The sequence below is a fragment of the Ischnura elegans genome, chromosome 12 (genome assembly GCF_921293095.1).
Source record: "Ischnura elegans chromosome 12, ioIscEleg1.1, whole genome shotgun sequence".
NCBI classification, from domain to species: Eukaryota; Metazoa; Arthropoda; class Insecta; order Odonata; family Coenagrionidae; genus Ischnura; species Ischnura elegans.
Window position 1 is genome coordinate 2,497,071 of NC_060257.1, and position 26,271 is coordinate 2,523,341.

Here is a 26,271-nt window from a genome sequence, read left to right on the forward strand (position 1 = left end):
TAGGTTTCATTAAAAGGGTACGTTAAAATTTACTATGCGTCAAAACTAGACAATAGTTGTGAATATTATTTTTATTTCTCTGAGGCTTTGGGGGGGTGATCTATCCCTTTCAACCCCCCCCCCCATAGTTACGCTATATTCCATCTTTTCTCTCGCACAGAAATCACATTTTTACTCACTTCCTACCTTGATGAAGATCGTTTCGCCTGCCTACCCTTCCCTGCATATCTCAACGCTCTTTGGATCGTTCAAGAGGCTGCTTCGAAAAGCCATCCTCTCCGGAATATTGATGTTTTATTCTTTTTTCAATTGTTTCATATTTTATATTTGCTATGGTACATTATAAGTTTTGCATGGAAATGAGTTTTAAAGGTCACAATGACTTTTTAAATAAATAAATAATAATTAGGCTTCTTCAAAATGTGTTCAAGATCGTACCTAAAGTATTCTCATTGCTGTATGATCACTCGCGCTCACCGAGAATTCCTCGTTTGAGGGAAAAAATTTCAAGCCCCAATCCCTTGCACGAAGATGGTTCACCGGGCCTTTCGGCCAGGGAAGACACGCTGATTCCCTCAACGCGTGTACGGCTAAGAACAAACAAGGATATCATAGATTAATGGGAGAGGTTTACGAGATTATCACCTCGTGTGTGGACCTGCGTAGACGACTGTTTCGGTGGCATAGCACCTGCCTTCTCCAGGTCACTGAACTGAAGAAGCCAGATGCAATGCCTCCAAAACAGTCGTCAACACACGCGGTGGAAATCCCGTCGAAGACTCCTCTGAATCCTTGCCACAGCGCGAAAGCCTACACAAAGGATATTTTGTTTTAAAGACTCCCGGGTACCTCGGGCAAAAACTACGCTGCAAACATCTGGGCGGATTCGTCTGAGGCCTCTGTTATGCAATCCACATAACATTTTATTGCTTATTTATGAAGACATCATATTTTAAAATAAGTGTCACAATTTATCGTTTTTCTCGCTGTGATAATGACCGCGGAAAAATGCTAATTTCGGCAAAATTAACTACGGCGTGTATGACGACGGAGTCCAAAATCGCTTTCATTCATTTTAAACGAGAATCCTTAATTTCCATTCTAGTCCATCCCATTCTAATGTTCTCTTCATAGTAGTGACACTAAGTCAATCCATCTGAAACAATGCACACTATTTTCGCGTGTTCCTCGGCAGCCACTTTCTCCCGTTTACATCGCCTCCAGCCCCCGAGCGTGGCGTGTCCAAGGTGCGTAAGTATAGTAGGTGGTGGACTCAGCTGAAACTGCCGTGCTGGCGTGACGTCACGGAGTTCCTAACGTAGACATATGCCAGGGAATAACATGCAGGAGCCGGGTCGTGATATCGCCTTTCCGCATCAAATTCTTGTGTGTTACAACAAAAATATCGTTATTAGCCATCAGATTACGTTGCTTACTCTTCTGGAATGACCATGTTTCCTTATCAATCGCATCATATGACTAGCAAAGTAAGCAGAATTATCGTATTCTACATTCCATAGTTTCATCCGTAAAATATCGTAGGTAATGTACTTATCATGCTATTTGAAATTCTAAACTCATAAGAAGAATAGGCTACCGTAAAAAATAGGTAACCAAGTTTATTTTATTTAAGTATTTCCAGCTTTAAAATTTAAATTGAAAACCACGACTGCAGATTCGTAGCCACTTCAAAATTGCAAATGGAATTCTATTGCTATCAAGATGAAGCATTTACATGTAATGTAAATATGTATCACAACTATTATTTGGCTAAAAATAAATATCCTCTGCTAATTGAAGACCATAATCTGAGCTAAATGAGCACTAGTAGTAGTTGATTCGCCACAAAAAAAGTAATAAAGGGAAAACTATAAGCGTACCTCAGTCAAGTTTTGATGTTTTAAGAGGACGTATTTCCGGGTATGGAACTTATATATTTACATGGAAAAAATATATGAAAGTACTAATATTAACCTCATGCCCAAAGTAGCAATGCTGACTACGGAATAATTTGAGCATCAGGAAAGTAAAATGTAAGCTGAAAAAACAAAATCGAAGGGATTCCGCACATAATTTCCAAGTAAACTTCCATTAAGGTTGTGAAAACGACCAGAACAACTACAGAAACCACAACCTAACATGCAGTACAGGTGATTTTCATGAGAGTTGCAGCATGGATAACAGTTGCATTGAATGAAATCACAGATAGAGGTATTAAAAAGGAAAACAATTTACATTTTTCAAAATTATATAATGTACACACACGTCAAATGTTAAATTTTCATATTTCCAGAACGATATAAGGACGCCATTGAAACTATAAAATTATTCATACAATCAATGCAATAGCTGGATGAGAACTCTTTGTAAAATTAATGCCTTTAACACTTCAGTGGGCACTTCAAGGTCCTTACTTATCTTTTCAAACAGTCTGTCTGTGAGACTTTTCTTAATTATCTTCTTCGATTTGCAGTATTTCCGAAAGAGACCTTCAAAGGCAATAACTTGTTCACCCAACCATTGGTTGTGTTTAGTTAAACCCCCGTACGATAAATGTGTTATCCACGAAGGCATACTATATTGATGCTCCGTGCTCAGTCGGTATGTTTGTCCCCTAATTCTGGGTATTTGCTGCTAAATTTCTTAGCCACCCACCCAGCCAGGTAAAGTTACCCATCCCTCGTTACTTCAGATGCAGTTGAAGAACTGGGATCAGAAGTAGCTGAGGTGTCACTCGAGAGTGCACTCGATGAATCACGTGAAGGTCCTTTGCCATTATTCCTGGATTTTGTTGTATACAGCCCACTGACCCTCATGACCTTTTCCAGATGATACTCTTCAGGGACATAATCACTGTTGCTGTGCCTTACCACTACGCCCTGAGCACGTCCCAAAATCATCATTCTCAACCGCACCTATGCATCCATTGGTGATCGATGATCATTCAATCCTCCTCTATGTTGAGAAACAAATTTTCCAAACTGGCCTGATTCTGTTTTCTTGTCATGATAAAAGTAATGCCATGGGTTGCCTTGAGATCAGTGTGCAACAATTTTAGAGATCTTATTGACATAAAAATTCCTTTATGAAAAGGCAATGAAGATTTTTTACCAGGAAATCTCATGTGCAGAATACAGTCCTAAACGTGGTCTAGAGCTGCCAGTTGAGATTCCAGGTTCACACCTAATGCACTCTTAATTTTAATATTACAGAATGGCTCACTGCTATTGAAAATGTCAAACCAGGCGTTCACCTTTTCAATGAAATCTGTTGCATTACTTCTTTTTTCCCCTGTGTTATAATTCCTCAGTGCAACAGCTGTGGTGTGAGACATGAGCTGGGTGGCAAGCTTAACATTTTGCCGAGCGTGTTCCTCACAGTTAACAAGTGAATCAGTAAGCCGGAAAATGATGACACCTCCGTACTTGTTTGTTTAATTAATTCACGAACAGGCTCACAATCTATCACATGATCGTTTTTCACAATAAAACCTGAGTCAATGAGGTGATTTCTTAATAGTTTCAAAAGGTGAGGAGCATCAGCAAAACAACAGGCTTCTCTCTTTTGATGCGTGAACCATGAGTACTCATGTGAAGCACCTAACAGTTTCCACAGCCCTAAATTTGTGCTGGCACTATCGCATACCACAGCTAAACTGTGTATCCCACCAACGCAACATTGTTAAGGGCTTCTTCCGAAATCTCTTTTGTCATTGGTGTATCAAAGTTTAGATAAACTGGCTGCTTCCACTGGGAAAACTATCCCTTTGCCATTACTACCATCATCTGTTTATGTGATCCCACAACTTCATCCGCTGAAATGAGAAAAATCAATTTGTTACCTACAAAATGAAACTTTTGTTTAGTCACGGGCAATGCTTTATAAGGTTGCTGAATTAAACTAACCTCTTTTATTCATCTGGTATGCCTCTTCCACCTTCATTTCATCAAATTGAAGGACTGTGCATTTGTCCACTGCTTTCATTTTCAGGGATGCGACCTTCATTATTTCCAAGACATCTTTCCGTATTCCTTGTCTCATATAAATATTGCAGACCCATCTTTGCAACGTCGATATTCCTTATAAAGGAGGAAACAAAGAGAATTTGAATTAGATGAAACATTTTCCAAGGCCTTATTTTTTTGTTGCAGTATTTTATCTGATCAGGTCAATATAAATTAATACCACTTTAATTAAAACTCAAGTGTTCCCAAACATGGTGTTGCATTTTTATAAATCTGTGGTCAAAGATATTTTATCACCGATAGGAAAACTAAATGAATAAATAATGAAATAGAGAATATTGAATGCATTAATCCATTAACAATAGGGCCATTCCGTGACAGTTTATCCAAGCATGACATCCACTAACAAGGATTTGGATAAAAATTGTAAATTTTCATCCTTCCATGCACGATTATAGCCATGTAATATTTCTCTTGCCAATTCCCACTTAGTTTTTCTCATGACCACTCAAAGTTTGGGTAAAACTGCTCTTTTTCAATGAATGGGGTCTCCGAGGGCACTTGTATCTCCAGAGGTAAATAAATTGTTATAGTCTCACTTTTCATTCAATTCCTATTAAAAATGTGCATACATGTTATAAAATGTACTAAATTAAGGAAAAGTGTCATGAAGATACTGAAAATTCTGTATTACATACGATCGTACTTTTCATAAGATTTTAGAAAATTTAACGCCAAAAAATGGTTGTAAACATCAAATATTGACCAAAGGCAATATGTCGATCAAGCTTATGTTTTGAAAAATCTTTAAGAAATGACCCACCACCTGTAAACATAAAATAAGTGACTTTTAGTTTTCTTTTTTTCATTGGTAGTCCGTGTTGGGCCTTCCCACTGTAATGAAATGTTTGTTCACAACATCTTTCTATATTTAAACAAATATTATTGACATGAATCTAGCAATTAATAAGTACAAAAATTTGGATGATCACATAAATATTCTGGTGATCAGTCTGGAAAAACTTCTCCCACATTCTTCTGCAACCAAATCTCTGGTGAAAAGTAACCTTTTGCCATATGAAGACATTGCTTTTCTGGATATCAGCTAAAAATACAGCTATGGGATACACGATGAGGTTTGGGGCTACTGGAATCAATTCGCTTCATCCACTGGTAATTTATACTTTAGGGCAGCCACTGAAAGGCCTCAGTGTGCTAAGTTAGGTGTTTTTTCATTAGATCCATCAGTAATTCAATCATCATTCACAGACCAATAAGTTGCTTTCGGATTAGAAACACAAATACTTATAGTCACTCGACGTTTGAAGGATACGTTCCCTGAAGTAAGAGTTTGCAACATTTCAGTGATGGCTGCAGTGATAGCTAGTACAAGAACTATAAAAACTTTCTAAGGTTATGCCACCATCACTTGGACTTTCACTTACAAGCTTATACGCCATATTTTGTAACCATTCATGGGAAATCTCAATGTGATGGAATATGTGGGTCTCCATAGCCAATTCTTACCAAATAAAGTCTTCTACAAGATCTGGGTAACATAATATTGAAACTGTATATGAGTTCTGCAAGTCCAAAGCGAATTAAATTTCATTCTTCCTTTCCAAAAAAGAACATTTGTCATTACGCAATAATTAGAAACTTGCTGGTGCCCTGCAAAAACAATGCCTGATACACTTAGCTATCATTTTTTTATTCCTTTTTCAAAAATATTAACTTTGCAACAAAAAAACTAACTTAGATGCCACTTTCTGTTCTATCCATAATTTCTTGGAGAAAGCCGTCAGGAATATAATGAGGCAAAACTTTGTACACAACAATAACTAGTTTAACAACTAGTTGTGTCAAAGGATGTTAATCAATGCAATCTGACAATGAACTTTACGCACCTTTATGGGCGTGCTAGATGATTCAACTGCTCTAAAGAGAAAGAAGATATACGTCATGCTCTCGTAAGTAATATCATTGTTTATGTTTAATCTCCTACCATGAAGGGCTCAGGACGAATATATTATGTCGCAGAAAGTAAACACTAACACATGAAGGATGGTTTGAGAGATTTAACAGGAAAGCTTGAAATTATGGTATTTGGGAATAAATTACAGAACAACTGTTAATTGAATTATGAGCATTCTCTTGAATGAACCTCAGTTAAAACCTCATCTGTGGTATGTAACCACACTAACAGATGTACAGATAAGTATAGATGACTAAATTAATGTTTTAATCAATAAAAATTTGGTACTGGATGTTGGATACTTCCTGTATTTTGAGTTGATAAACTGCAGTTTTACCCAAATTTCAAATGGCGACGAAAAAAATTGGTAGATATAGCCAAGAAAAATTTTATATAAGTAGTTACATTCCTAGATGGAAGGATGAAAATCATTAAGTTGTATCCAAATCCGTTTGGTGGGTGCCATGCCTGGATGAACTGACACGGAATGACCCTAAAACTTACATTGTTTAGCACCGATATTCCCAGTAATATAACAAAAAATAATCCTACACTAACCTGGAAGTGGAAACTTTGTCACAATGTAATACATGCCATAAATCCAATTTTTAATATTAGAAAAGTAATCTAGACTAGTAAATTCATTAATAACAAACATGTCTCCTTCTGAAGCAAACGTTGAGTCGTGCACTTGAAATCCTCTAACTTGGACACATGCCTTTCTGCAGTAGGCGATTCGTATAAGGAGGAAGTGAAAATTGGGAATTAAGTCTGAAAGAGGATATACAAGAATTGCCACGAAAAAATATTCCCCTGGACCGGAAATGGAACCACGGACCTTTGGCTTTCCGGGCCACTGCGCAGACCACTACGCTATCCAGAATCTGTGACTCCCATCGTCGAAGAGCGTTGAATCAACATCGTCAATTCTTGTGCGGGAAAATAATATCAAAATATTCTACGTCAATTCATCCAAAGAAAATTAAACTGACGAGAAATCAGCCGATTTGTGTAGCCAAGTTCCTCATGAAATAAACATTAAGGGCTAAACTCAAACTGGAACTTCTGCGGGGAAATGCGTCTGCCAACTGTGATCGAGGTATATGCAAGAACCAAGCAACAGCAATGATCGTCCCCGCAACTTTAGCTGACGCAAAAATCATAACTTCGTAAGATACATCCAAGGTAGTGTACCAGAATTACTGGCGTAGACAGAAAAAGATGCTAATTAATGTTAATGCGAAAAGAGAGGTATCAAAGGGTGTCATCTAAGGGATCCATTTTGATGGAATGAAAGGCTATACTATTGTATGATGAAAAAAGGCAAGAGGACTTATCAATCCAAAAACAGAGATTAATGTGTGGTGTTAGTTGAAGAAACAGGGTCCCACTTTTGGGGGTCTGCTTCCCCCGTCGGAAGATTAGCAGAAGTTAAAAAATCTGCGATTCTCCATTCCTTTCCGAGTGGAAACTAGATACACAAAATTATAAAGGATTTGAATGCCATGGTACCAAGGGAATAGCGCCCAAAAAGGAGACATCACATCTCTGCTACAAGCATAATTCCAACATCCCTTGATGAGTGGTTAAACTCTTCTCGGGACTCCCACCGGGTTAATTTTTCCATAATGGCCAATGTTTCAAGCTCCGACTTGGGGCTCATTCTCAGGGATAAATTTTGTTGAATCCCGAAAAGAGTTTACCCACATCATTCGGCCTACGGAAGATATAAGCGACAGCGAAGTTTTTCCTCCAGAATATAAAATTTACAGATGCGATCGGGTGGCGGAGTTTTATAGCAGTTAAATCACATTTACACAGCGCCACCCTCGAAATAATTGACAACGAATTGGAAAGCGTATGGCGTACGATTTAACAACGAAACAAAGGGAGTATTCATGTTTGCTCTTTTTATAGACCGCCGAACTCCGAAGTCGATATTATGTACCTTCTAGAAAATCAAATATCCGCATTTGCTCAGAGAGACAGTAAAAGTGTAATAGTAATCATGGGAGATTTTAATCTTCCATCCATAAACTGGGATACTTACACCGTAAAAACGAATTCAAGGAATAGAGAAATCAGCGAGGTATTACTCAACATACTTGCAAATCACTCTCTTACCCGAGTAGTTGATAAGCCTACGGGTGGAAATAAGATATTAGACCTTTTAGCAGTAAGCCATCATAAGCTGATAAAACAAGTCGATATTATTGACGGTATAAGCGATCACAGAGTAATCCTTGCAACGTTAAAAATTGATGTAGTGTCTGCCGTAAAACCAAAACGCAATATTTACTTATTTGATAAATGTAGCCTCACTAAATTTGGAGAGATGCCTAATGACTCCTACAAAAACTTCGTAGTTACATCAAGGACCAAAGCACAGATGTAACATGGAAACATTTCTTAGAAATTCTGCGCCAAGGAATCAACGAATATATTCCTTAAAAACTGAAATGTTATAATATGGAACCTCGCTGGTACAACAACGATGTCATAAGGGAAATTAGGAAACAGAGAAAACTATACAACTTGTACAGAAAGTCCATTACGTCACGTAATAAATCAAAGGAACTTGAAGCTAAAGAAAGTTACGCTGCACAACGCTCAATAACAAAGAAATCAATACGAACTGCAATGCGAAAGTTTAAGAAAAAAGCACTCGGTGAATTACTTGAAGAAAATCCTAAATCCTTTTGGTCGCACGCGAGAGAGCTTCAGGGAAAACATTCAACATGGTAAACTTGTCACCGAAAATATTGACAAAGCTAACATTTTAAATTCCCACTTCGTAACTGTATACACTACTGACGATATTGATTTCAATATAGACATCGGAAGATTTTCGGATGAGAAAGTAAAAGAAAGGTGCTATTTCGCTCTCGTCCGCCGCACCTTGAATATGCTGCGAGCGAAAGGGACCCGGTGCAGAAATACTTTATCCGCGAACTGAATAAAATGCAAAGGAAGAATGGGCGTTTCGTCAAAGACTGCTACGGGCGTACAGACAGTGTTACCCAGATGTTAAGCGAATTAGACAGGGAGTCGTTGGAGACTCGGAGGCTGCGCGCTAGGCTTAGATTGCTTGAACAATTTAGAAAGGAGATCTTTAAGAGCGTCACAGAGGACATAATATTAGAGCCACACTATATTTCCAGGTCCGATAGAAGCGATAAATTAAGAGAGATGTTTCGACGAACGGATAGATATGGGAATTCGTTTTTTCCCCGAACCATAAAGGACTTTAATAAACGCTAGTCCCAACCTCGTTAGAGTCCTTCATTTTCTTATAGCTGTAAACGGCTGGTGGTCTCACACCCCCTGCCACAAGCCTTTTAGGCGGCTTGCGGGGTTTTATGTAGATGTAGATTCGCTGGGAAAGCATCAAATCATATTTCATCGCTTACAGTGGTCTATTTGCTAATTGCACAAAGTTAACTTAGCTTTGTAACATAAACATTGGGAGAGGGCAATCTTGGGACCCAATTTGTGTTGTTGCAAGGATGCGTTTGGCGACCAATCCGATATTTTTTTAATTGCAGGATTTTAATATCGACGGAAAGGACTACCCGCTGGTGATATATTGGAGAGAGACCACGGTATTTCTGTTTACACCTGATCTTAGCGCTGTGGAAATTCAAAAATCTATTGATGAATGTTCGAATTTGAAGTTAAATATTCCTTTTATTATGCATGCGAACGAGAGATTCGTGAAAGAAGGTACCAAAACTTTGTTGACGGCAGCGAAAGGCGAAGAATGACGCTGACATAAGAAATACTGACTGGAAAGCAGATGGTTGAGTAGTTCTTTCTTGATTGTTCCTCCACAGACGATGCTGAAACATCAAATATTAGTTAGAGTAACTATGAAAGACGCAGTTTTTGAGCCCCGCGAGTGAATTTTGGTGCATTTGGGGCAGGGAGAGGCGAGCGGTCTTCACCCAAAATCCGTGTTGTCACAGCTGTCGGACAATACCGGAATACTCGTAGAAGCGCATCACCATAGTTCGCACACCTTCATAGCCACCCGAGAGGCCTCTTCATAGGCCGTATGCTCCTTTCCTGCGTTCTCGGATCTAAAAATATTTCATGACTTCTCTAAAAGTTGGTAACATCGATTGATTTAACCCTGACGAGGCGCCAAATGAGGGACAAGTCGTCTCATTGCGCATCCCTTGTTATCTTCTAACATCTTCCGATTGATATTATCAAATACGAACGCCCAAATATAGCAGCACACGCAGGATGAATTTTGCTATATTCGAGGCTTGGGAGGGGGAGAAGAGAGCGGGGAGGGGACGGGATCGGCCTGCCACTCTTGTATCTGCGACGTTGCGTGGGCGTTGGAATATTTTCTTCGCGGACGCGGAATAAAATTAGGCATTTTTTGGCTAAACGATGGCAGATTAGTAAAAATGCATAAAAATTTTACAATCTAAGGGCAGAAAGTCGGCAAAGTTTATAGGGGATGACCATTGACCATCAAATATTATATTTTTCGAATTGTGACCCTCCCCCCCTAAATTGCATATGAGCGAGGGTCAGGGGTTCACCTAGGGGTCTCAAATTTTTCAGATCTTATTTTTGATCGGTCACACAAATTTTTTTACTGCGGCAGATGGATTTGAAAAAAACGATTTTTCCGATCCGCCCCAATGTACAACTTTTATCTAACATGAAGGTGATGGTGGCAAGGGTGCTTAAAAAGTGTCTACAATTCTATAATTTTTGGTTTTTTTTTCCCGGCGAACAATTGCAGTGAGGTTTTCTCGGGTTTCGCACCGGGTCAGGTCCTCCATTTCTCCTTCCAACGTTTCGATGGACAATTCGCCCATCGAAACGTTGGAAGGAGAAATGGAGGACCTGACCCGGTGCGAAACCCGAGAAAACTTCGCTGATGTTTACAATTTTGAACTGGTACATACAAAGCATTATTGATAACGGTAAAAAAACCAAAAAAGGACTTTTTTATATTAAAATACAGAGAATTGATTTTTTCATTCGAAAAGCACCAAAGGGTGCAGTGTAACATGAACATCGCCACCTTGGCAATGGATTATTTTAGACTAAGGAATGCAGAAGAATCGATCCGGTCTCCTACCAGAAAAGCCTATTTTACGGTAATTTCAATTAACATAAAAAATGTAACATCTCCGGAAAACAAAGGTATACATACCATTATAAAAATTGTACTTTTGGAATCTGATTTTACCATGGTAAACATCCATAGCATACAAAGAATATGTAAACTGAAATAATGTAGCAAAACAATATTTTCTTCATTAAAATAATTTTTCACGAAATAATTTCTTTGCATACTGATTGTTCAGCATGAAATGCCCTAAAACATTCTTGTTTACGGCAGATAATAAACATGCTTTCATATAAAATCAACAGATTTAGGCGTTACTTGGTGGAACGATGAGATATTCATGGTTGAATAAAAACACAGTACTATTCCACAACCTTATATTTGCAGTCTACTTTTTTCAACGTTACAACGTCATTATCAAGACTAACTGACTTAGCAGTTAGTCTTGATAATGACGTTGTAACGTTGAAACTAGTAGACTGCAAATATAAGGTTGTGGAATAGTACTGTGTTTTTATTCAACCATGAACATGCTTTCAATATAAAAAAATCACCAGCTAAGTCTCTATAAATATTTTACTTACTTTATTAGCATATATACAAGTTTTAAATGCCTCGTCATATTAAAAAATGAAATAAATTATGTATGTGGTGTGAACGGGTTTAATATGGTCTATATCTCTCTTTTAAAGTTTCCCAAACTGGGCGTGAACCTTTCTGCAGTTAGCGGTTTATACATGCGTTGCGACGCAGATATATCTCAGTATGTTTAGCACAAGCCAGACTAATCAGACTATCCATTTCAGAATACTATGAGGGTGAGAATCACATGGCCTAGAACTTAAGCTTTGCCTTGTGTTCTGCTATCGGGAGTCAGGGAAGCCGCGAATAATTTCGCAACAGTGAATAATGTCTCGGTTAGACTTTCGCGTTCAGTGAGAATAAGTCAAACTAGCCCTTTCAAAGCACAGATGGCATAGGCAATACCAGAAGTTCGAGATCAGCGGGAAACGTAGTTGCTAGCGCTGGCTGAGGGGACCGACTTTTGAAATTGACTGTAGCTATATCATGTAGGTTAACTCTGTACTTACCTAGAATGCCTTACCTGTATGAAGCATTAATATATTTTACAGGTCATTTGTCCGAATAGAGTATTTTCTCCTGAGAGGATAACGAATGAAATCAGTTGATTAAATGAAGTGTTTCATAAATACCATTTCTTTCCATTATCGACATTAATTGTTGCTTAGTTTGTGTAATAATAAATGTTTAATATGCATTGTTTTCGCATCGATTTCGAGCAGACGAAATCGCTCAGCTGGCTCCTCAGTATGTGACGTCGTTTTGTTCAAAGTATCACATCAACGCGCAAGGTGTCAAAGTTACAGTGAACTGCGTGTGCATTGGAAAACGTTGGGGGATCTTATTGGTGTAAAGGAAAATAGGTTTACAGTGCATAGCATGGAAACAATTTTCGTGAAGGCTTCTTCAAATAATATCCCGGAGGTGGATGCTCTAATGATTGGCCATGCTAATTATGTTACACTGTACCTCGTTGTTCTAAAATACGAATCTTGACTTCTAAATGCAAGAGTAATGCATTCGAGGTAAATAGGAGGGTGGGTGCAAATGACAGCCGTTCGACCGGAGGTGCTCCCTCAAATGAGACGCGCACGGGCGATAACAAGAGACGCGCGATATTCCTGTGCGACCCTCCTTCGCTCCCGACTCGACGCTATCGACGAAGATTTATTCTCAGGAGACCAAAGGAGAGGAAGGAGAAGAATATTGAACGCTCATCGAGCGAAGACGATAAGAAGGAAGGAAAAATAATTTTTGAGGATAAAAAATGTAAACATTCGGCGGGCGGCAGATAAGAGGTGCTTGCGCTCCCAGGTCACCATCTCTCGGTCGAGGGGCGCATAACAAATGAAGCGCGAAAATATATCACCCACAGGGATATCCCTTTTCGGTCCCACAATCCCTCGCGCGCGAAGACGCCGGTCGCTCCTTCCCTCTCACACCCTACGGCACAACGAACGCACACAATTCATGTAGCGAAGGGGAACACATTACCGATTATCCTAATGGAGACAGCAGCACAACCACCAATGCTCAATCGTCTGACCAAAGGGCAGGAAGAGGAATATCCCTTCGCCTATTAGGGTCGTTTTCCATAACTTTATTGCCTAAATCAAAAGACTATTACTCCTGGAGTACGTATTTCACACTTTTAGACTTTTTAATGACCGTATCTATTTTTCGCGATTAAATGAAAAGTTAAAAATTTCAAACGTGCGAAAACGCGACGGTTAAGTATGAATGCTGGGAAAAGCCCATGTGACGCCTGGCTGTTGCTGTGTGAAGCCACCTGGGTGCGAGGCTATAAACGCCGCTACGATGCAGGCTGCTTGCTGCTGGGCATGGCGGTAGCGTAGAGTACCCTGCTAGCAGTTAGCGCTTGGCTTAAATAAGGATTAATAATACCCTATCGAACGAAGGAAACTTTCCGACCTTAGGCAATATTAGTAAACAATTACTAGGGATGTTTCCCTGAGCTTTGTGCCTCGTGCATGAATTGGTTATCTCAGACGATGTAAAACTTCTATCTACTCGTATAGAATCTAGGTCCTTGTGACGTCACGTGGAGCGGCATCGCATGGGCGCCGATCTAGCCTTTTTCAAATGTGGTTAAAATTGACCATTAGCATTCGTCTATACTGGGATTTCTGAAACCAAATAATTTGTATATTATGAATACACTAATGGTGGGTAACGAATCGCGATCAATGCCTTTCGTTTTCTCTAATGAGGGAAAATACTTTATTGTGACTCAAAAATTGGCTAAACAACTTGCTGTCTTGCTCATGCAATTCACAGACTAACACCAACGTGAAGAACTCCGCGTTCTTCGTCATAAGTTTTAAAGGCTAAATATCCCTCCAAAAGACATGAAAACTACAAACACCTGCAAAACAATATGTAAGGAAGGAAAATTTCGCTGATACTTTTTCATGGTTAAAAATGTCATTGAGTATAAGGAAAGATTGCCTTGAACGAATCTCCTCTTGTGATGGAAACCATTGCATACAACAATAATGCTTTCTCTTTTCAAATTCGCCCTTCATGACCTAATGCCAGTGAGGTTTATATGAACCAGAATTATATCATTAGCTGTCTATCTTCAAATGCAGGTCTTTGTGCCGCATACGCCAATGAAGTGCTAGTCACGTGCGGAATTCCGCTATTTAGAGCGGTGAATTTAAAAATGATGTCTCCTTAATTTCACTGCCATTAGCTGCAGTCCATTATTATAGATACCTTGCACCGAAAACACTTGAAAAATGCCTCCGTGCCAACCTCACCACCCTGAGTACTCATTCTCCCAAAGTTCTTATTTTTTCCCGCAGCCGCCGCCACCGTCGCCGATAGCACATTCCGGAGGGTGGGAATCGCTTCGTCATTGGCTGAGATACGGCGGCGCCTCTTTTCATGAATTTCTGATTCCCGGAGATATCGCATCCCGCCCTTCCTTTATTTCTCCTCCTTTCAATACCCACCCACTGAAACAGGAAATTTGGCGAACTTGCCTCTGCGCACCCTATCGACGGAACTTGGAACTTCCCATCCCGAAAGAAAAGAAGATCGCCTTCACTTCCTTCATCCCTCGCTATCGAATATAAAATACAAACACACACCTCCATCGATTGTTATTACTTCATCGTTGAACCGGAATTTAAGGCACCTTCCCTCGTAATGTTCCCACATCCTCGCTCTATTCAACACGGTCGAGTCGCAAAATTTGAACTAGGCACTGCTACAAACTGCGGCGGACAACGCAAATGGATGGAACGAAGCATTACGACAAGAGAAAGTTGAAGCCATGAGAACATTACAGGGACAACGTAAAAGACAAGAAAACAAAGCATTTTGTAAAAATATCCTGCACTGTTTTCAAAATCTTCTCAGCACTCTGAACAGTTCTGATTCCCGCGCAGGGCTTCGATCACGAATATCGCCCATAGTGAGGTAAGATGGACAATTGAGGGCTAGCCAATGGTTAGTATGGTATATCGGAAAACTTCGATATCTATGTATGGGATTAAAGAACCAAAAGGGAATTGATTCACCGGAATGAATACATTATTCTACCCTTTTGCGAGAAGTCTACCAAACTTTCGGGCTGAAAATCAATTTATTCTGGGTTCAGTGAAATATTGAACAATTCAAAACTGTGTCATCCCTTCCACACAAACTTCTTTTACAAGTGGAAGAATTATAAATATTGAGCACTGATCAGATGCGGATTAAGAAACAATTCAAGTAAAATAATAAATGAAAAATAATTTAAGAGATAATTTACCGTTGTCAATTTGATACCAACACAATGCAAAAGGCGACGCACCCGAAACATTAGAATTACATTGGGAGTCATCAAAATACATTACCTATTCTCTAAAGGGTCGTGTACATCCCAGTCTGCGTTGAAAAAGTTCCATTGAACTCGTGAGGACTCTTTCACGGGAGGCGACAGAGTTAAAAATAATCTCTGAAAGTACTGCTCCGTAGCCGTATTACTCTGTGAATCTAAAAAGGAAAGCAACGAAACACAGAGCTGGATTAAGCTCTTGACAGTGTGAGCAGCGGGATTTCGATGAAGTGTGTTCGTGTAGCCGAGAAAAATATGGGTTTAACCCAAAGGGTGACTGCATATAATGACGCGCCGGGGCTCGTGAGCCAATCAGATCAACTCTTCAAGAATCGATGACGTTATGTTCCCATCTCACAGTGTCATCGTAGAGAATCCTTTCATGCTGGATATTGTGTACGTGGGGGCGGGAACTCGCCGGGATTGCGAATTAGTGATTATAAGTTGCTACCAGAGGTACACAAATATGCTGAATACCTACCTGAAGTGGGAATTAAGAATTATATACATTTTATTAGTTAATATTATACTTATTTAAGTTGTAAGCATCGTTTTTTTTCGTCTTTTTCACATAAGTAAGACAAATGTTAGCCTTATATTAAACTACAGTCAAGATGGAGCGTACATCAACACAAAAGATGCCATTCACCAGTATCTCGAGCTAAATACAGAGTGTAACCTCGTTTCTAGAGACAGCTGTTGCTTAAATACTAACACATAATACACCATTGTGATCTCAATATTTACTTACCTGAAGCCATGTATGTAGTATGACTAAGCCAAGATGTTAGATCATTGGTGACCATCAAAAAATGTTGCAAAAAAAAGGTAACTTTTCACGTTACACATGTTTACAGAGCATTTGCTGTGTCTCATATTTAATATATTCGGAGTGAAAAAACAGAATTTAAAGAGCGCATTGACGCATTTGGAATTTCCATTATTATACGCATGATAAACATTTATGCTCTCTCTACATTTACTTCTAAAATAATAAACAGTTAAGGAGGAATAATTAGAATTAGAAATTAATTCTGCACGAAAATGCACACAACAACATACGCAATGAGAAATTGACTGGAAATCAGGTAGTAGAATGCTTCCAGGCCAATTATACGAACTAGCGCTTCTTGCATTATTTTTGTTTTCGCCACGCAGGACTTTTAAGGACTGCAATTGCCGATCGTCACGTCATGAAGCGCCAAGCTGTTCCTTAAGTCTCCTTACTCACTAACTCTCGAAGTGGCTCACCCATAGGGCGAATGCGTGAAGTGACTTAACCTTTACAACGCAAGGAAGGAGATGCAAGAAAGGAAATACTAACCTTTTGTCTCCCTCCCATTCAGAGCCAAAGAGCACCACTTAGGAAAAATGGCAAATATGCCCTGTCCCTAAAATAATTATAAGGCTGAAAAGATGAACTTATCACGAAATGAGTAAAAACGCAGCGTTAGGGAGATATTAGATAAATAATCAAATTCTTCTTCTACTTGATATGTAAAGAAAAGGATATGACTGGGAAAGGATAGCTGAAAAGTTACTCTTCAATACGAAGAGGACGAGAAAAATATTTAAATATTACGAATTTCCTCATTCACTAAATAGTGATACTGAAAATAATCAATGGTAGCATATGAATAATCTATAAATGTCACCATAATTTTCGGAGGTAGAAATTTACGATATGTATGTACTTAGGAAAATAAGGTCATCTCATCGCAATATAATGGAAAGGACGAATATCCACAGAGAGGCGATAGTCTCTGGATTGAGACACCAATTAAACCATATCTCGGCTCATAATGGGCAAGAAAGAGAGTGCACGAAAACGCTAAAAGGAGACTGGATGAAAGCTTCGCGGGTTTCCAACCGGGTTATGGTCTGCGATGTGTATCCTAAAAGGAGGACACATGGAAATGTCAATTAGACTGGAAACAGGAAATCCAAATGCCGATTGAAGGTAGAAGGAAGAATATCTCCGAATTCGGATTTCCGGTTGTTTACTGCAATCATCTACGGGGAGAAGACCGATTTTAACCCACCGAGGCAAAGGGTGTGTGGCCCCTTCTATTCGTTTGGGCTGCTCCCCTTAGAGGCCGCTAGTTGAGTTCACACGAAGTGACTCTTCGGAGCGAAAGCGTGTTAAAGAGTGGTTCAATTATTTCAACTCGCTGTTTTCCATTTATCCAACAACCGACGTCTTTTAATCCCAAACATATCTCTCCTTCAGTCTGCTTGAGGACACGCTACAATTCCATTCCATCCACAGTCGGACAAACGAAAACACGATTCATAAAAAAGTGGCTTGCATCGTAATCTCTTCGAATGGAGATTTAATCCAGCCACAGTCCCCAGAGGAAAGGTGTCATAATGAACGCGAAGGGGGACAGGCCCTCGTTGAAATCAAAACAACATTTATTTCACGCCTATTGGCCCCCCACCATGAGCAGATATACACGAAATGTGACCTGGTGAGTCACGAAAGGACAGCCGGAAGAGGCGATAAGGGGAGCGACAGCCCAGAATGAGAGTAAACCTATCGCCCAACTCCCCAACCGATCCAAACGATAAGACCGCGGGAAAACAGGGGGCGAGCCTCAAAGTATGCCCGAGGTGTGCTAACAAACCGAAAGAGTTATGCCTTTGATTTGAGCAAATATTCGTAAATAGGTCTCAACTTCTACTTTAATTCGTGATCTCTTACATTGCAGATTGATCCACCCGCAATTCTTCAAGGGAAGGGTCATGATGGAGTGAGAGAGGTCCTTGTTTATATCCGACAACATTAATTTCACATGCATAACCACCCACGTGATACATATATCATGGACGAACAGCCGAATGAGGCCATATCCAGCTCATGATTGAATATCTCATGCCTCCAGCACACGATAGAATTCGTCCGTCAAACAGACCGCATGTCATATGCACACGAGGCAAATCTATGTACAATTAGCATGAAATTGTGATCATTTGAACAGGATTTATTTTGCATTTTTCCAATCAGTCGACGTTTCCCAACATTTCTCTCTTTTTGTCCGATTCAAGACACGCTCCATTTCCCATCCACCCGCAGCCGAACTCACTAAAAAGTAGAAATATGTATAAAAAATGAAGCTATCGTAATATCTATCGATCGGAGATTCAATCCAGCCCTTAGCTGACCCACCTATAGCACAATCTATAAGAGGTGTCATAATGGAGGGAGAGTGAGGTCTCCCTTGAAATACGACAATGTTTATTTCACGCCTATAACCACACACGCGACCAGATGGATATCGTGAAAGAACAGCCGAAAGGGGAGATAGGGGTGGGGAGTCCGAAACGGGGGGTGGGAGCCCACCCTTCTATACCGACCAAACACCCCCCAACCGATCAGAACAATCGGATCAAGGGGAAGAGAGAGGGCGAATATTTGATAAGTGAACCAAAGGCTGTTTCTATTCCTAACATCCCACTCTCCACATAATACTATCGCGCATCACAATCACCCTTTGGAACAAATAACGATGGAAAATACTTCAAAAGGAATGACAGAGCAATAAATGAGATAAAATATTCCCCATTCATTATAGCTCATGCTTCCACTCCCATCTATACAAAATTAAATAAATTCAAGATGCTTAAGATAACTTAAATACAATTTCCAATCGCCATTCAAAATATATTTCGCAGTTGACAACTTAGAAACCGAATGAGGCTAACTGGTTGGCTAATTGCATTTTTGGCTAATAGACTCCATTATGGCAACTCATACATTAAAAAATCACAATGAAGATACTTATGAAATTGCTTAATAGGAATGAAACCAGATGGATCCAAACGAATGTGTGCTATTCAATGCTAATAATTCATGATGCCCAGTAGATATAGTCCTTTTTAGTGCATAACGTGCCGGAAGTGTATTCACGGTGCGGTGGTATTCTACTTCACTGGCCTCACGTACCACTTGAATGAAATCCGTTTACAGAAGTAACATATGCAACATTGAGACGTAGTTATTACTCATCAATTGCGCTTGTCCAGCCAAAATTGCCACTCCGATCACAAGCAACGTATTGCACGATTCTAATGAAAAGGAAGCTATATTATCTCTCTTTTATTTCCTCTTCCTGCCAATGCTTTTTTTTCCTTCTTTCCAGGAGAATGAATTTGATCTGCCTCTAATTATTCTCATCGGAGGGACACCTAGTGAGGAGAGAGCAAGCACTTTCCAATTCGAACGGAAACAACACAAAAGGGAAACATAGCAAAAATGAAATTTGTTTCCAAATAAATTTGTTTGGTAGGAAGGCGCCGTCCATTCGTCAATTTTATTCGCTCCTTGACTCTCTAATCGTGGCAGTTGACGAAATTTCAAATGTGCATCGTTTGAACTTCTTTTCTCCGGGTTGATTTCCCGCCAGCATTCCACACGATATAGAGAAGCATGATCTTTCATGATTGTATTTTTTTAATTTGCATGGCAATCGATTGAGACACTGTCTACTCAGTGCTCATATTTGGCTCATACAGTGCTCATATATGCGCTACTACTTTAACCGACGCAAGTAACCCTGAATGTGGCGACGGCATTTCCAGAGACTATTTGCATTATATTGCACTTTAAATGGAGACTAATCCATGCGTAGGTGCTCATATCCTATGGGGCGGCATCAAAAGTGAGAGATCAAAAACAGAAAATGCGACACATCACTTCCGCTTCGCAAATATTGGAATAAGGAACATCTTCGTATCCCAATGATCTTCACTGAAGCCAGAAGCCGGTGACGTTTCATACGCAAGTTGGGCAATAAATACCACCAACAATAAGCATCCTCATTATTTAAAAGAAAACGGTTAAAGAATCATGTTGTTGCGAGTTCCTTCACTGTTATTTTGTCTTAGTAGTTAGTAGATTGCAAAAACGCTTATGAAAAATTTCCAGATTAAATCGCATAATATGTCAAGCATTACTTAGATAAAGAAAAAATCGGTAAAAGGGCTTTCTTGCGAGACAATTCATACAAATAAAGCACTGGCTGCGGAAATTCATCATCCACCTAAAGGTAAAGTGTGGAGTTTTCAACTACATTCGTTCTAACGAGAGCAGTCTACCACTAAAGTCTGTAATGTAAACATTTCTGAGAGCACTCTGGCTAGGGCTCTCATACATGTTTTCCGGCTCTCAGCTCTACAAGTAGTGGCTGAGATGCTCTCACTCTAGTGCGGCAGTGTGAACAGAAAGGTCTCTGAAAGACTGCTCTCGCTCTAGCAAGGTTGCCAGGTAGAGTATTTTCTCTCGCGAGAGGAAATAAATCCTTTCTGCAAGAAATGGATAAAAATGGGGAAAACTGGCCTCAGATTCAATTCATCCCTTCGAAAGTTATGCAAAAAAATGATCTGGTGCTCTCCTGGAGTCTCAGTTGATTGAAATGCTCTCGAATCGCTCTCGAAACGCGACTTGCCTGATTACGGTACATGTTTCGACCAGCGATTCGTTGGTTGGCATCAGGAATAGTGCGAGTCGCTCGTAGAAACGTCTGAAGTGTAAAAGAATCTCACCCGGTGCAAGACCAGATAGCATTTCATTTAGCTACCCAGAACTTTGGAATAGGTACCGCAAGTAAGGAATTTAGTTATGGGCACTAAAAATCAAAACCATTGACGGAGATCGAAGAAAATTTGAAAATGGAGGAGAGAGAATGACGTCGATATCAGCCTCGCGGGAGAAAATTTCGTGTCAGTGTTTACAGTCTGTAGACTAAGGTGCCCTCTTACTAGAGTCTTACTAGAGTCAAATCTCTCACCAGTGCGTAGAGTCTAGATGGAACGTGGGTGAGAACAGTGCGTTGTGGGAATATTTTATCTTCGGTAAGGAAGATCTACTGTAATTAAATACAGCCAGCAATTATTGGGAAATTTAGAGCAGATTTGTGGAGCGCACAACATAGTATTGAGCCGAAACTTGGAAAGAAGTGGAGTTGGTTAGTGAGGTTAATAGTGCGACCAAAGATTGAAGAAATATGCCATAAGAGGAGAAGACGATGAGAAACGCTAGATTCTAACAAATGAACTTCACAGCATCCCAATGGACCACATCGCCTACACATCCGAGATTTCATCGACACCCTTCCCTCTCTGCCAACAATGACAGTGTCTCCATGGTGACCCTATCTCCTCCCAACCTCAAGCACAGGATCATTCTCGTCTCCTCATCTTCTCATCGTCCCAACAGGACCCCATTTCAGCACATCGTACATTTTTACTTCGGGGGATCAACCCTTTCGTTCTCACGGCAATTCCGTTTTCACTCCCAGAAAACTCAAGCCCGGTGCAAGAACGCATGAGGTTCTCTTGAAATTAGTGTTCTATATTAACTAATTCTTTTGCTTATATGGAAAACAAACTATTGAAGAAGAAATACCATTTTATCAGGAGTGAGAAATATTTATGCTTATAATCTCCAGTATAAAAGCGAAACTAAATTAAAACATTATAAACAATATTTTTACACCTGATGGACCATGGGGGCGCCATATCGGCACCTTGAACCTTTTAAGGAGTTATCCACAAGCCAATATATTGGCGCCTTGAGCAAGTAAGGGTTAAAATAATACATAAGCAAGTAAAAAGTGATTGCTTAAGAGATACGAGTTTTTTTTTCAACATCCGATAGCTCAGCTAAAATACCATAATACAAGCGACAGGCGGGTACTGCGCACATAGGGCGACTGCGAGTCCTCCACACCTTACCCTCAAGTAATTTCTGTTCTTAAATTTTTAGTTTAAGGTTAGTAGCAATGTCACTAACTACACTGCCTCAATTGCTTCTCCCGCCAAGTGTGCACTGCGGAGAGACAGCCAGAAAACTTCAATGCCGAATTGCTTCAGCATTGACATGTCTTGACCTTTATGCACATGAAAGAGAATTTTTCTTTAATGCACTGTGGCTAGAGAGTGAAACAGTGTGAAACATTCCGCCCATTCCCATTCAAAACAAAAGAAGAGACATGCTGACTTTTGGAAGTGTTCTGATCCATGACAACGCCCGTCATCTCAGCGCTGATGCAGCCCAACTGCTCCTTGAGCTATTTAAATGAGACATTTTCGATCACCCACCGTGCAATGCCGACCAAGGGCCGCCAATGACTTCCATCTTTACGCTGAAATGAAGATGTGACTAGATGGCGAACGTTTTCAATCGAGCGATGACCTTCAGGACAGTGGCAACATTTATTGGAAGACATAGGCGGCGACATCCTATGAAGAAGGTATAATAAAGCTAATCCACAGGAACGGCCAATTCCTTCATTACCGAGGCGATTATGAAGAAAGGACACCAAAATTGTACCCAAAATTTACCTATGAAATAATTTTTACTCGTTCATTTCATCTTTTGCTCATGGCCCATCGGTGCTTGAAAATAAACGGCCCTCGTGTTATCCGATCCTCACGAAGGGCGTACCAATATTCCCTACACACTGAGCGCTAATACTTTGATCACAATGAGAAAGATGTCAACAGGGCAGAACGTCCTGAGTTCGACTCCAAGCGCATAGAATGAGCAGAACTGCTCTTGTCCGTCGCGCGTAATAGCACGGAAGAGTTCAACTCACCTAAGTGTCGAGAGAATAATGCGCCGATTACGTCACACTGCCTTTTCCTCCACACCAATAGGAATGGACTTACTGAGACAAGAGGCGTGCGGTACTGGCGCAGACATTTGACCAATCAGCAGAATACTTCCTTCCTCTAAAGTCTTGTTTTTTTAAACAATGCATTCTTTCCATCCTTCTACACAATGCGAAGGGCAATAGGAATGTCAGGCATAAGGAGAAACAATTGATAAAAAATTGTAGGAAGTGAATATGGAAACGCTTCCCAAATACTTTTCTCCCACCCGATCCCAATATTTACTTTTCCACGAGGGAAATCAAAACGAAATAAACAGACTCGGAGTGACAATGAAGATGCGAATCCCCACCCCTAGTTGCTCTGAAGAGCTTCGACTTATTTTCCTTTTCAGTGTTGTCGAGTAGCCCTTGAAAATGGCTCTCCATTACGGAACAAGGGAAGCTCCTTCCTTGCAGAATTATGTACATTACTGTTTGTGACCGTCTTAAGGCGATAAAAATTACACAATATTCGAATTTATCCGCTGTTTAAAACTAAGAGTAGAACGTGCTACGGTGAAATGGAGAAGATAGAAAGGACGAAGAGGAACAGCAGCGACAAAGTACTGGACATTGTAGTTGAGGAGAGGCAGCTTCGAAATGAGATACTGTGGAGACAGAAGGTAGGGATGGAGGGAACACTGAGCGGGGAAAGGATGTTGAAAACAGTGTTGAAGGGCAGAATGTTGGGGAAAAGAGGGAGGGGAAGGAAAAGAATAGGATTTTTAGATAGAATGAAAGGTAGTGGGCCTTCATTTGAACTGAAGAGTGGAGGCCATTAAAGGAGGGGGATTGCCAGAACAATTTTTAAAAACTCCATGGAAACCTTCCTTAATCGATGGAATACTTAAAAATGTGAGCGTCATCAGAAAGTACGTTACGAAATGAAAGGATAGAAAAAGAATGATGATACGATAAAAATGCCTTTGAGTGAGAAAGTTTCCAAATTCAAAGATGCAAAATGCACATGACATCGAATAAGTAATATCGGTGGAAGAGTGTAGGCGAGTATATAATAGATAGCGGTCACCTATCTTGACTCCTCCTCGCAGGAGCGAACCTTGAGAAGGTGGCTAGAGGGATTCGACAGTTGATCGCCCGAATCATGAAAGAGAGAGGAGAAAAAGATATCTCATTCGGAAATAGAAGAGATCTCAGCGGAGGCCAGTCTCGCATCCATATCTCCTTCGAAGAGGCGAACGCCGTGCCTTCCTGCACAGATGCAATCCTCAAAGATAAGCAGCGCTTTCAATGAAATAAATATACGAGTCGCTCTCCCTCCCGGACGAATAAAACTTTTACGATGCACTAGAGTTGACTGTCACCCCCTACATAAATGGCGTTCTCATCACAGCGGCCCTTGGGGCGGTGGCCACTAAGCGCTTTCTAAAGATAATATCAGTGCAACGCCCTCCCCTCCAAGGAAAGACAACTGCAACTACCAAAAAAGAATCACTCTTATCGATAAAATCTGCAGCTATCACCGGTTGATGAACCTGTCAATAGCTGAGAGCGATTTCCTTGGCTAAATAAGTTTACAGCACCTATAATAAACTTTAGATTGAATACTATCAGTTGGCTGCAGCCATAAAATCAGTTTGAAGTCGTGTCCATTACACACTCATGGTGATTATCTCCATTGCAAATCCACTATCCATAAAAAAAATATTGAGCTCAATAAAAATCTCGGAGGGTTGAACAAAAATATCCGTGGAAGTCACCACAGCGGAGCTTGCCATACGTGCCCCCGCATTCATATTCCTTGCGAAACCATTTATTCATATATCCGTTTGATATATTCATTGTTGCTGCTTTCAATCATTCTTACTTCTTTGAAACGTTAGCACAACCCTCATATTAAACTTGGGTCCCTCATTTTCCCTTCCAGAGAACTCATCTGCCTCACTCTCAACAAATATAATTGATAACAGAACACAAATAAATAATGCCCACCCTTTAATTCAAAATAGACCATGATTTCAACAATTTATATCTTTTTACGGTCAGTTGTCGACATTTGCTTAAAGTGCGGAAATTGCCATTTCTGTTCTGGTCTCATGGATATCTCCTCTCTCCTCCCACCAAATCAAGCCTGAAACGATTTAAATAATATTTTAGATTTCATTTCGTGAAAGTACTTCGGGAACCTGAAGAAGCCAATCTTAGCGTCTAAGAATATTTTCACAATAACGGAAAAAAGCATCAGAGAGAAAATGGAAAACCTAAACGATTTTAATTTCTCCTGGTGAATGATGCTGATGAAGTACTATACTATCCATGACATAGGATTCGCTCTAAGAGTCCGGCTTCAGAAACGCATATCACCGGCCACCATGGACGGCACCAAGGAAGAGTACTAAGCAGCATTTGGGTACTTGTAATACTAATCACTGAAATACCAGGAGGCCCTCACCAGATAAACTTGCATCATATGAGGAGAGATAATGAAATGTGTTAGAGCGTCTCTTCCAAAACTGCGAGAGGATATCAAGGAGGAGACAGGCACACGGAGCAAAAGACATTTCAGACGGTGGCTCACATTCGATCGGCAGACGACGGCATTTGACTCGACATCGCCTTGGGCGACGACAGTGAATCCTGTAATGCAGGAGTGATTTTATGCATCTTACGTTCTGCATAGAGCCTGCGAGATAAACTTCGGCTCTCGGGAATAATCGCAAGCCATTAATATCTGAGTTACTTGCGCACAGTCAGTTGATCTCCGAATATCTTATCTTAAATGGCCTCCCTTCCCTCTTAATAGAGGAAAATTCTATCGATGAGAAATGCTGTCTTGCCGCAAGATACGCACATTTTTGAGGATCCAAGCAAACGAAATGCAAGAACGACAATATTTTCTTTAATTGAAGTATTTGTCAGAGTTGTATTTTCCTATTGATTTTTTTGTATTATTTCACTCATATTCCTTGCATACCGATACTCTAATCAAATCCAGTCAATGGTAAACTTGTTGGCCCGAAAGTTACAGAGGACATAAACAGGAGCATGAACAACAAAATGTTCGAGAGCATGCCAGAATGTGGTGATAACGGTTGATAATATTTTAATAAATTTTAAATTCAAAAAATAATTTTAGGCTTGGGCGTTTGATAACTGATGCCATATTATAACTATGTAACATTAGGTCTACA